The following is a 13,183-nucleotide window of genomic DNA, read 5'->3' as shown; positions in this document are numbered from 1 at the left end:
ACAAGGCTTATCCGGTTCCATAGGTCTGAATTACTTTGATAAACCGGATGTTCCAAGACCTTGAAGCTTTGCCTCAGTCCATAGACTGATTGAGCTTTACACAAGATGCTTTTAGCCCTTTGCAATGAACCCTTCTGGTTGCTTTATATGGATGCTTTCTTCAAGACTTCCATTAAGGAATGCTGTCTTGACATCCACTTGCCAAATAGATAAAAGAATCCGGATAGACTTAAGCATGGCTACCAGTAAAAAAAGTTTCCTTTTTCATCAAGCCTTGCTTTGAAGGTTTCAACCTTCCTGTCTATCCCTCTTTTCCTATTATAGACCTTTTACACCCAAAGGTTTTTACACCACTTGGTGGTTCTACAAGCTTCCAGATTTTATTAGAATACATATATTCTAATTCTATTATTCATTACTCTTTGCCAAGATGCTGCATATTTATCTTGGAGTGCTTCGTCATATGTCCGGAGATCAGGTTTATGTCCTTCAGGGATCGAGTCCAAAAACTCTCCCAAAACATGAACCTATTTAGGTTGCCTAACAACCCTCCCACTATGACAAGACACTTTATGTAATTGTGTATCATTTGTGATACGTGTTGCAGTTTTCTTGTGATATCTCATCTTGTACAGTTGGTACTAGGTTAGACATGTCCTTTATTATTTCCTTAAGAACAAATTTACTTATGAGCACGTGGTTCATTATATAGTCCTTTTCTAAAAATCAGTCATTGATGCTAACAATGACCTTCTGATTTTTAAGACTATAAACCTACTTTTGTTTATCTAGGATAACTTACAAACAAGTGAACTCCTATCCAACTTATCATTGTCTCTCTTTAACATATGTGCTGGATTACCCGAATCCGAATATGCTTCAAAATAGGTTTTCACCTATTCAGCAATTCTATATGAGTAGAGAGTTCTAACTTGAAAGGTACTATGTTCACTTTCGTTTTCAGAGTTTATCCTTAAAACAAATTTGGTAATTTTCTGAATAACTCATCATCTATCTAATTATTCCATAAGAGTCCTTTACCTTCTTTCTACTACATCATTCTGTTGGGGTGTACCAGATGTAGTTAGTTGGGATTGAAATCCAACTTCTGATAAGTGACTCCTAAAATCTCTCAAGAGGTACTTGCCACTACGATCTTCCATAGTGACTTTTTACTTTAACATTTCTCCGCATCAACCTTGTACTCTTTGAACTAATCAAAGTACTTAGTCTTGCGGTACATTAAGTAAATTTATTTGTATCTTGAATAGTTGTCTATAAAATAGACAAAATATTCAATACTACCTCTTGTCTGGATAGTCATAGGATCACACAAATCAGAATGAACCGTTTTCAACATATCTTTGACTCCATACCCCTTGGACTTAAAAGCTTCTTGGTTATTTTTCTTCCAAGTAAGACTCGCAGGTTGGAAAGATTTCCACTACCAATGAACCCAAAAGTTCATCAGCTACCAATGAATCCTACTCAAGTATAACCTAGCTTTAGATGCCAAAGATATAATTGGTTCATTTCCGAAGGTTGCTTTCTCTTAAATTAGAAGATGTGTTACTTATTTCCATTTGTTGCATCGTGGGAGTTTTATTGGATTATAAATTGTCAACCATCATACCAGAATAGATAATTTCCCTATTTTTCTTGATAACAACTTTGTTATCAAAATAGACACAATATCTATAATAGTTTAGAAACTGAAATCAGGTTCTTTCTAAACTTGGTACGTAAAGACAATTACTTAAAATCCATATTTTATTCTTATCAAAGGATAAACATCTCCCCCTGCAACACTTTTACAATAGTGCCCATGTGGACGATGATTTACCTTTCATTTAGTTGTCGGGTTTCTGGAACCCCATGAATTGCAGACATGATTAATGGCATCTTGTATCTACACTCCAGGTTCTGGTAGATAACACCACTAGACATGTTTCAACTAATGAATTAAATACACCTTAATTGTTCTTAGTTCTAAGAAGACAGTCTACCTTAATGTCCAAGTCTTATTTCCAATCATTACAATTGGGACTACTAAGTCTTTTTCTATAGTATGACTACTAGGGATTGACAAATATCCTAAGAATCACAAAAATATTTGGTCAATATCAACTCCTTAAAATCTCCATGAATTTTGTGTATACAAAATCGAAGAGGAGATTTTATTCATTAATTTTATTATCTCGTCAACTTTACTTTATGATGAATAAAATTAATAGTTGATCTGTCTTTGATCAAATATTTGGTCAAAACTCTTTGAATTTAAAATAACATTGATTCCTCAAACAATATTATTTAAATTTACCAACACCTCAAACACCGTGAATTTTGCATGCCACGTTAGTGTGGACGTATACAAATTCAACATTTGTAAAAGGAGGGTTTTACCCATTAACTATCTTGTCAACGTATCTTTATGACAAATAAAATTATCTCAAACACCGTTAATTTTGTATGCCACGTTAGTGTGGACGTATACAAAATCAATCATTTGTAAGAGGGGTTTTAACCCTTTAATTTTATTATCTTGTCAACCTAGTTTTATGACAAATTAATAGTTGGTTTCATTTGGTCACACAAATAATAGCAGTGACTCCGATGGGGAGGATACTATTAGATGTGTCTAAGTGTATACCGTTACTTGACACTAAGTCCATTAATAAGATTATGCCCCTTCCGTTGGGGAAGATCACACGCTCTTAATTAACTTCCTATAGTCATCCAAAAATGGAAGTCTGTTCTAGTGATCCACAAATAAGCTCATCCGTTATGGAGGAAGGCACTCAGAGCCAACGCGCAAGCTTGTTTGCATCACTTACAAATCAGTAATGGAGACCATGGGATTTATTTAAAAATCCCTCTCCCACTTAGTTATTTATAAACGAGGAATTTTAACTATGCTAGCCTACTAAATATGTAAACTAACATGCACACACAGCACAATATAAAAGCAATAAATAGAAAATCTAATTTTCAACTATTATGGCTTTTATCTCTAGTTGTCCTCCGTGTGTTGTCATCCCAAGCTGCTGCCATATTTGGCCACCGCCACCGGGTCTAGCTGTCGCATCCATCTTGCTCCTAGTTCCGCTGCGCCTCTGGTCCTCAGAAGGTTCCACGCTTTGCAAGATTCGATCCGCGACATAAATAGAATTTTACATTTTGATCCTATATTCCATAAAAGGAATGCACATGTATCTAGATCAAAAATAAAATCCTAATAAAACTAAATACAGCTCCTGCTGTATTTTATAATACAATCATGCACATACAATAAAATGCCCTTGACATGTCCAAGGGTCCAATCACACACATAATAACTATAAGCCATAATAGTTGGATCCTGCATCCACAAAGTTAGCACATCCTACTATTATCCTGCCTAAATTATGTATGACATGTGCATAATTAAACTAATACCAAATACACAGAGGCAAAACCCTAGCTCTGATACCAATTGTTGGTTGCTACTCGGAAAACCTAGAGGTTCCACTGTACAAAAATTTTGTACAAAGGTTTGAACCTTTTCCTAGCTACCATGTGTTCTTTTAAATTAAATTTTGGATCGCCTGCGGAACTTAACACGTTTGATCCAAAACTTAATCTATTTGTTCTTTTATGTTTTGACTTGGATCTCCTGCGAAACTTAACACGTTCGACCCAAATCACCTTAAGTTATTAATTCCATTAAATATTAATTTCCATAATTGGTTCCCAGTACTGACGTGGCGAGGCACATGGCCTTCTTGGATATGGGAGCAACCACCACCGACTAGACAAAACCTTTTATAGAAATCTAATATTTAATTTCCTAAAATAACTTTAGGTTAACCGAAAAGAACAATCAAATCACAAGGAAAAATAAAACAAAAGAACATAATTTCGAAAAACATATTCGAAATACTAGAATCGTAAGCCTCTTGTATTTGGTATTATTTCCAAAAATAACTAGTATGATGCGGAAAGAAAAAATACTAGTTATACCTCTTAGAAAGACCTCTTGATCTTCTACCGTATTCCTCTTCTAACCTCGGACGTTGTGTGGGCAACGATCTTCCGAGATGAGAATCCACCAAAGCACCTTCTTCTCCTTTCTTCAAGTTTCGGCCAAGCACAAAGTTTCCAAAAGATGAAGATCTTTTTCCACCAACCAAGCTCCAAGGGATACAAGCTTTGTCTCCTTCTTCTTCTTCTTCTCCAAGTAGTATCCGGCCACCACAAGAGCTCCAAGCCAATAGAGAAGGTTCGGCCACCACCAAGAGGAAGAGAGGAAGAAAAGTTGGCCGGCCACAACACCAAGGAAAAGAGGGAGAGAAATAATAGAGGTTGTTATCTATGAAGCCTTCTCTACCCCCTCTTTTATAATCCTTGGTCTTGGCAAATAAGGAAATTTAATTAAAAACTTCCTTAATTCTTTTGCCATGAAAAGGAAAAATTTATTTAATTAAAAACAATTTTCCTTTTCTCAATTTACATGGCCGGCCACCATCAAGCTATAATCAAGGAGAGTTTTAATTAATTAAAACTTCCTAATTTGTCTTCAGAAATTTATAAAATTTCTCCAATAATTTAATCCCTTCATGATTGGTTTATAAAAAGGAAATTTAATAAATTAAAATCTTTCTTTTAAACATGTGGATAAAAAGAAAGTTATCTCTAAAAATTAAAATCTCTTTTAATCTACAAATAAGGAAAGATATCAAATCTTTTCTCAATCTTTTGTAGAAACTAATAAAAGAGAATTATTAATTTTTAAACTTTCTTTTAAATCATGAACATGGTTAAAAGGAAAGTTTTCTTAAAATTTAAAATCCTCCTTTAATCAACAAATAAGGAAAGATTTCAAATTTTAAACTCTCTTTTAAATATGTAGATGATTTACAAATAAGGAAAGTTTTTACCAAAAAATTAAAACCATCCTTTTAAACTACAAATAAGGAAAGAGATTAATCTCTTCTCTTAATCTTTTGTAGAAAACTATAAAAGGAAATTTTTAATTTTTAAACTCTCTTTTAAAAACATGATATCCACATAAGAAATAATTTTAATAAAAATCCTTTTTAATATTCTAGTGGTCGGCCACCTAAGCTTGGGACCCAAGCTTTGGCCGGCCACCTACATGGCTCATCCACTTGGCCGGCCCTAGCTTGGGTTCCAAGCTAGCTTGGCCGGCCCCAATGGATGGGTAAGAAGGTGGGTATGCGGTGGGTATAAATCTCTATATACTAGAGGCTACGATAGGGACAGAGAGGAGGAATTGGTTTTGGTCTCCCGATGAAATTAAGCATCCCGTGTTCGCCCCGAACACACAACTAAATTTCATCAATAATAATTCATTCCACTAAAGAACTATTATTGAACTACCGCACCAATCCCAAATTACATTTTGGGCTCCTTCTTATTATGAGTGTGTTAGTCTCCCTGTGTTTAAGATAACAAATGTCTACTAATTAAGTAAGTTACTGACAACTCACTTAATTAATATCTAGCTCCAAGAGTAGTACCACTCAACTTCATCGTCATGTCGGACTAAGTCCACCTGCAGGGTTTAACATGACAATCCTTATGAGCTCCTCTTGGGGACATTCTCAACCTAGATCACTAGGACACAGTTTCCTTCTATAGTCAACAACACACACTATAAGTGATATCATTTTCCAACTTATCGGGCTTATTGATTCATCGAACTAAATCTCGCCCATTGATAAATTAAAGAAATAAATATCAAATATATGTGCTTGTTATTATATTAGGATTAAGAGCACACACTTCCATAATAACTGAGGTCTTTGTTTCTTTATAAAGTCAGTATAAAAGAAACGACCTCTAATGGTCCTACTCAATACACTCTAAGTGTACTAGTGTAATTATATAGTTAAGATAAACTAATACCTAATTACACTACGACCTTCCAATGGTTTGTTCCTTTCCATTATGGTCGTGAGCTACTGTTTATAATTTATAAGGTACTGATAACATGATCCTCTGTGTGTGACACCACACACCATGTTATCTACAATATAAATTAATTGAACAACTACATTTATCATAAATGTAGATATTTGACCAATGTGATTCTTATTTCTAGATAAATGTTTATACCAAAAGCTAGGCTTTTAGTATACACTCTAACAACGACCGTTAAGACTTCGGTCAACTTTTGACTCATCTGGACTTTCTCTTTGTGCCAAGTGTCTGGTCCTCCATTACCCACTTGGACTTCCCAACACCAGATGTCTGATCAACCTTGATCCATATGGATTTCCTCGTGCCTGGTTTCACTCACCAAGACTTCCCTTCTGCCTAACTTCACTCACAAGGTCTTTCACCTGGCTTCACTCACCAGGATTTTCCTTCTGCCTAGCTTCACTCACTAGGTCTTTCACCTGGCTTCACTCACCAGGACTTCCTTCTGCCTGGCTTCACTCACCAGGACTTTCCCACTGCCTAGCTTCACTCACTAGGTCTTTCACCTGGCTTCACTCACCAGGATTTTCTTCTGTCTGGCTTCACTCACCAGGACTTCTAGTCAAGTATCCAGTCAACCTTGACCTACTTGACTCTCCTTTACATCTCAACTGGTCAACCTTGACCAAACGAGAATTGTATCAACAATCTCCCCAAATGAACAACTGCACCTGCATTGTCCATATCATCTAAACTCAATATATTGTCAAACATCAAAACCCAAAACAAAACTCAAGCTTGGTCAACCAGGTCAACCTTGACTTAAAGGATATTGCACCAACAATGAACTCAAGAGTCCATCGACTATAAGCCTTTGAATCCTACTCAAGTTAATATAACCAAGCCTTAGATGTCAAAGATATGTTTGGTTCATTTCTGAAGGTTCCTTTCTCTTATTAAAAGATGTGTTATTAATTTTCATTTGTTGCTTTGTGGGAGTTATTGGATTTAGAGTATACAAATTGCCAACGAACGTACCAGAATAGATAACTTCCCTATTTATCTTGATAACACCTTTGCTATCATAAATAGACAGAATATCCATCCTTGTATTGTTTTAGAAATTGAAATCAAGTTTTTTCTAAAACTTGGTAAGTAAAGATAATTTCTTAAAACCAATATTTGTTTCCTATAAACATCTCTCATTGCAACAACTGCTACTTCTGTAGCATTGCCCATGTATACAGTGATTTCTCCTTCGTATAGTTGTTCCTGGAACCCCTGCGATGATTTGCAAACATGATCAGTGGTTATCATATCTACACGTCAGGTACTGGTAGATAACACCACTAAACATGCTCCAACTACTAGAGAATAAGATATACCTATATTGTTCTCTTCCTACGAGGACAGCCCGCCTACAAATGTCCAGACTGCTTGCAAATGAAGCACATGTCTTTCGGCTTCTTCATTCCTGCTTTTAGTCCAATACCTAGAGATCATACAGTCTTGCCTGTCAACCCGATTCTAGTGTCCGAAGAGTTTCTTGAGATTGTACATCATGTCATGGCCAGTAGGCATGGTCTGATGCTGATGTTGCAACACATTTGATATAAAAGCCAAATGTAACTCCATGTCATCTCATCTGCCTTGACCCATTTCCTATGATACTCAATCTCCTCTTCACTAGAATCGCCGTTAGGCACATTAGGGCAGACCTCTAACAGTACAAACTTATAGCCTTTAGCAGTTAAGATAATGTCCAGGTTTTTTTTCGAATCTATGTAATTGGGACCAATAAGTTTGTTCTCTTTCAGTATAATAGCCAGTGGGTTGAAAGTCATCCTAAGAATCACAAAATAAACTTTTGGTCAAGACTCTACATTTAGAATAATATTGATTCCTCAAACAATATTATTTAAATTTACCAACACCTCAAAACACCGTGAATTTTGCATGACACGTTAGTGTGGACGTATACAAAATCAAACATTTGTAAGAGGAGGGTCTTACCCATTAATTTTATTATCTTGTTATCCTAACTTTATGACAAATAAAATTAATAGTTGGTATTCCTTTAGTCACACAAATAATAGCAGTGACTCCGTTGGGAAGGATACTATTAAATGTGCCTAAGTGTATACCATTACTTGATACTTAATCCATTAAATAGGATTGTGCCCCTTCAATTGGAGAAGATCAGACGCTCCTAAATAATTTCCTATAACCATCTATAAAGAAAGTTTGATCTAGTGATCTACAAACAAACCCATCCGTTGTGGAGGGAGGCACTCAGAGCCTGTTATGATGTATACTAAAAGTCTAGCTTTTGGTATAAACATTTATCTAGAATTAAGAATCACATTGGTCAAATGTCTACATTTATGATAAATGTAGTTGTTCAATTAATTTATATTGTAGATAACATGGTGTGTGGTGTCACACACAGAGGATCATGTTATCAGTACCTTATAAATTATAAACAGTAGCTCACAACCAAGATAGAAAGGAACAAACCATTGAAAGGTCGTAGTGTAATTAGGTATTAGTTTATCTTAACTATATAATTACACTAGTACACTTAGAGTGTATTGAGTAGGACCATTAGAGGTCGTTTCTTTTTATACTGACTTTATAAAGGAACAAAGACCTCAGTTATTATGGAAGTGTGTGCTCTTAATCCTAATATAAGAATAAGCACATATATTTGATATTTATTTCTTTAATTTATCGATGGGTGAGATTTAGTTCGATAAATCAAAAAGCCTGATAAGTTGGGAAATGATATCACTTATAGTGTGTGTTGTTGATTATAGAAGGAAACTGTGTCCTACTGATCTAGGTTGAGAATGTCCCCAATGATGAGTTCATAAGGATTGTCATGTTAAACCCTGCAGGTGGACTTAGTACGACATGATAATAAGGTTGAGTGGTACTACTCTTGGACTAAGATATTAATTAAGTGAGTTGTCAGTAATTCATTTAATTAGTGGACATTCATTATCTTAAACATAGGGAGACTAATACACTCATAATAAGAAGGAGCCCAAAAATGTAATTTGGGATTGGTGCGGTAGTTCAATAATAGTTCTCTAGTGGAATGAATTATTATTGATAAAATTAAGTTGTGTGTTCGGGGCGAACACGGGATGCTTAATTTTATCGGGAGACCAAAACCAATTCCTCCTCTCGGTCCCTATTGTAGCCTCTTAATTATAGAGTACTATATCCACCTATACCCACCTTCTTACCCATCCTATAGGGGTCGGCCAAGCTAGCTTGGAGACCAAGCTAGGGCCGGCCATGGTTTGGTTCATGGGTGAATTCATGTGGCCGGCCCTAGCTTGAACTCAAGCTTAGGTGGCCGGCCCTATTAAAATAAAAAGGAATTTTAATTTTAAAATTTTTCTTATGTGGATAACATGATTTAAAAGAGAGTTTAAAAATTTAAATCTTTCCTTTTATAAGATTCTACAAAAGATTAAGAGAAGAGCTAAATCTCTTTCCTTATTTGTAGATTAAAAGGTTGATTTTAATTTTGGTAAAAAATTTTCTTTTAATCATGTTCATGATTTAAAAGAAATTTAAAAATTAAAAAATCTCTTTTATTAGTTTCTACAAAAGATTAAGAAAAGATTTAATATCTTTCCTTATTTGTAGATTGAAAGGAGATTTTAATTTTTAGAGATAACTTTCCTTTTTGGAAATTATCCACATGTTTAAAAGAAAGATTTTAATTTATAAAATTTCTTTTTATTAACCAATCATGAAGGGATAAAAATTATTGGAGAATTTTTTTTTATAAATTTCTGGAAACAAATTAGGAATTTTTAATTTTTGTTTTAATTAAAACTCTCATTGTTTTGGGGAAAGAGGTGGCCGACCATTGTAATTAAAAAAAGAAAATTATTTTAATTAAAATAATTTTTATTTTTCATGGCAAAGGAATTAAGGAAATTTTTATTTAAATTTCCTTATTTGCCAAGACCAAGGATTATAAAAGAGGGGGTAGAGATGCCTTCATGGTGAACGACTTTATTCTTTTTCTTCCTCTCTTTTCTTCCTAGGTGTGGCCGACCCCTAGAGTTTCCTCTTCCTCTTCTCTCTTCTCCTTCTTGTGGCCGAGACTTCATCATCTCTTGGAGGCATAGAAGTGGCCGGATCTAGCTTGGAGAAAAGGAGAGAAAGGAGGCTTGTTTCTTGCATCCCTTGGAGCTTGGTTGGTGGAAAAAGTTCTTCATCCTTTGGAAGTTTTTGCTTGGCCGAAACTTGAAGGAAAGAAGAAGAAGGTGCCTTGGTGGTTCTCATCTCGGAAGATCATTGCCCACACAATGTTCGAGGTTAGAAGAGGAATACGGTAGAAGATCAAGAGGTCATTGAAAGTTCACAAAGAAAGGTATAACTAGTAATTATTTTCCACATCATACTAGTTTTATTTCTTTGTAAAAATACCAAATACAAGAGGCATGCGATTCTAGTTTTTTGAATTAGTTTTCGATGTTGTGTTCTTTTTGAACTTGTGCTTCGATTATTCTTTTTGGTTAACCTAGAGTTATTTAAGGAAATTAAATATTAACTTTCCTTAAAAGGCTTTGCCTAGGCGGTGGTGGTTGTTCCCATATCCAAGAAGGTCATGTGTCTTGCCATGCAGTCCTGGAAGCCAAATTTGGAAATTAATATTTAATTAACTTTGTGATCTAGGTGATTTGGATTGAACGTGTTAAGTTCCGCAGGAGATCCAAATCTAAACCTAAAAGAATATATAAGTTAAACTTGGGATCAAACGTGTTAAGTTCCGCAGGCGATCCAAGTTTAATTTAAAAGAACACATGGTAGCTAGGAAAGGTTCAGATCTTATACAAAATTTTTGTACAGAGGAACCATTAGATTTTCTGAGTAGCAACCAACAGAGCCAACACGTAAGTTTGTTGCATCACTTATAAACCAGTAATGGAGACCGTGGAATTTATTTAAAATCCCTCTCCCACTTAGTTATTTAAGGTGAGGAATTTTTTCATGCAAGCACACATCACATGCACACACACATCACAGTAAATAAAAGCAATAAATATGGAAATTAATTTTCCAACTATTATGGCTTCTTCCATCACTGTCCTCCGTGTGCTGCCAGCCCTAGGGTTCATGTTGTTGGGTCCATCGAGCTTCCTTTTCTGTTGCGCTTTTGGTCCTCCAATAGTATCACGCCTTGCAAGGATACGATTCGCGACAAAAATAGAATTTTACATATATCGATCTTATATTCCAAAAGGGAATGTACATGAAATCTAGATTAAACAAAAATGTAAAATCCTAGGGCTAATACAGCTCCTACTGTATTTAATAAATACAATCATGCACACACATAAAATACCCTTGACATGTCCAAGGGTCCAATCACACACAATCACAATAAGTCATAATAGTTGGAGCCTGCAACCATAGAGTTAACATATTCTACTATTATCCTGCCTAAATTATGTATGACATGTGCATAATTAAATTGAAAACCAAACACACAGAGACAAACCCTAGCTTTGATACAAATTGTTGGTTGCTACTCGGAATATCGTACCGGTTCCCCTATACAAAAATTTTGTACAAGTCCTAAATCATTCCAAACAACCTATTGTGTTCTTTAGAAATTAAATTTGGAATCACAAAAAGAACTTAACATTATTGATTCTAAATTCGACTTATTTGTTTTTAGTGGTTTAGACTTGGATCACAAACGATGCTTAACATTATTGATCCAAATCCACCCATGTTACAAATTCAATTAAATATTAATTTCAGAGATTGGCTTCCAGGTTAAACATGACGAGACATTAGGCTTTCTTGGGTATGGGAGCATCCGCCACTTCCTAGACAAAGCCTTTCAACGAAATTCAATATTTAATTTCCTTATAGTAACCCTAGGTTTAACCAAAAAGAATAATCGAATCACAAGTTACAAACAAAAGAAACACAAAATTGAAAACATAAATTCGATTATCTAGATTCATTAGCCTCTTATGTTTGGTATTTCAAGATCTAAATAAAAGGATGAACTAGTTATGATACGGAAACTAATAACTAGCTATACCTTTTTTAGCTTATAGACCTCACGATCTTCTGTCGTATTCCTCTTCTTATCTCGGACATCGTGTGGACGACGATCTACCGAGACGAGAATCCACCCAAGCTTCCTTCTTCTTCAAGCAAGTTTTGGCCAATCAACAAACTCCTTGAGATGAAGAACTTCGGCCACCAACCAAGCTCGAAGGGATGCAAAGAAACAAAGCATCCTTTCTCTACTTCTTCTCCAAGCAAACTCCGGCCACTAAGGGTATCCTAGAGAGTTGATGTCGCTGGCCAAGGAAGAAGAAAAGGGAAAGAGGAAGAAGAGAGGGAGGGCCGACCACCACAAGGAAGAAAAGAGAGGAATACTAGATGTATGTTCTTATGAGGTGAGGCACCTCTACCCTCTCTTTTATATTCCTTGGTTTTGGCAAATAAGGAAAATTTTAATAAAAACTTCCTTATTTTCTTTGCCACAGAAAGGAAAATTTAATTGATTAAAAAAAAATTCCTTTTCTCTATCAATGTGGCATGCCACCTCAATTCCTCCAAACAAGAAAAGTTTTAAACACAAAATTAAAACTTCTTAATTTATTTCCAAAAATTTTAAAAATAAAAATTTCTCTTTAAAATTTTCCTTCATGGTTGGTTATAAAAGGAAATATTTATAAATTAAAATCTCTCTATTAAAACATGTGGATGATTACAATAAGGAAAGTTTTCTCAAAATTAAAATCTTCCTTTCAATCTACAAATAAGGAAAGATATCAAATCTTTTCTCTTAATCTTTTGTAGAAACTATAAAAGGAAAGATTTAAATTTTAAAACTCTCTTTTAAAATCATGAGGATGGTTACAAAAAAGGAAAGTTTTATCAAAAATTAAAATCTTCCTTTTAACTACAAATAAGGAAAGATATCAAACCTTTCTCTTAATCTTTTGTAGAAAACTATAAAAGGAAAGATTTAAATTTTAAACTCTCTTTTAAAACCATGACTTCCACATAAGAAAGGTTTTAAAAAAATAAAATCCTTTTAATTTATTGTGGCCAACCACCTAAGCTTGGGTTCAAGCTAGGGCCAACCACACTTCAACCCATCCAACCATGTCTTGGTCGGCCCTTACTTGGGCTCCAAGCTTGGCTTAGCTGGCCAACTAAGGATGGGTAAGAAGGTGGGTATAGGTGGGTACAAGACTTTATAAAT

This window comes from Zingiber officinale, chromosome 4B (assembly GCF_018446385.1).
Source record: "Zingiber officinale cultivar Zhangliang chromosome 4B, Zo_v1.1, whole genome shotgun sequence".
In the NCBI taxonomy this organism is placed as follows: domain Eukaryota; kingdom Viridiplantae; phylum Streptophyta; class Magnoliopsida; order Zingiberales; family Zingiberaceae; genus Zingiber; species Zingiber officinale.
Note: the sequence above shows the minus strand (reverse complement) of the source record.